Source organism: Hevea brasiliensis, chromosome 4, assembly GCF_030052815.1.
Source record: "Hevea brasiliensis isolate MT/VB/25A 57/8 chromosome 4, ASM3005281v1, whole genome shotgun sequence".
NCBI classification, from domain to species: Eukaryota; Viridiplantae; Streptophyta; class Magnoliopsida; order Malpighiales; family Euphorbiaceae; genus Hevea; species Hevea brasiliensis.
In genome coordinates, this window is record NC_079496.1 from 37914629 (window position 1) to 37915403 (window position 775).

The window sequence follows — 775 nt, forward strand, 5'->3', positions numbered from 1 at the left end:
AACAATATCAAGGAAATCCAGAAACTCCAATCATGGTCGATAAGAACAACAGGCCAAGACTCTTGAGAGACTACGGAGCTCCATCTATTCAAGGATTCTAGCCTAGTGTTACGAGTGAAGGAACGGAAGCGTGAAAAACACAAGTTTATACCCACAGTGGAGGCTAACAATTTTGAATTAAAACCAGCATGGTTCCAAATGATTCAACAGACCCAGTTTGGAGTTTCACCTATAGAAGATTCGCACTACCACCTCCAATGCTTTCTTGCCCTATGTGACACATTCAAGATGAATGGCGTCTCTGATCAAGTTATAAAACTCAGAGCATTTCCATTCTCCCTTCGAGATAAAGTAAGGAAATGGTTACTTTCTCAACCAGCTGGAACATTCACCACTTTGGAAGACCTCTCACAAACTTTTCTAGCAAGGTATTTCCCCCCTGCAAAGGCTGCAAAATTGAGGGTTGAACTCAACAACTTTAGACAGAAGGAAGGTGAATCACTCTATGACGCATGGAAGAGGTATAAAGATCTGCAGAGAGAATGTCCACACCATGGCATAGTAGATTGGCTCCTAGTTCAAAATTTCTATAATGGGCTATTGCCCTCCACAAGGAGCATAGTAGATTCAGCTATAGAAGATGACCTAATGGAGAAAATGGTAACATAAGCACTTGAACTTCTGGAGAGGGTCACGTATCACAACTACAAATGGTCAAATGAAAGGGGAAATACAAAGAGGACAGTAAGGATCCTGGAAGTGGATGCCCTAAGCA

General features: G+C 41.9%; 1 non-coding gene across 1 annotated transcript; it reads right to left on the bottom strand.

Moving 5' to 3' along the window:
• Positions 1–453: 453 nt before the first annotated feature.
• Positions 454–560, bottom strand: LOC131179619 (small nucleolar RNA R71). The gene has a single exon (XR_009148510.1). It is a non-coding gene; the product is annotated as a small nucleolar RNA R71 (small nucleolar RNA).
• Between the last annotated feature and the right edge of the window lie 215 nt (positions 561–775).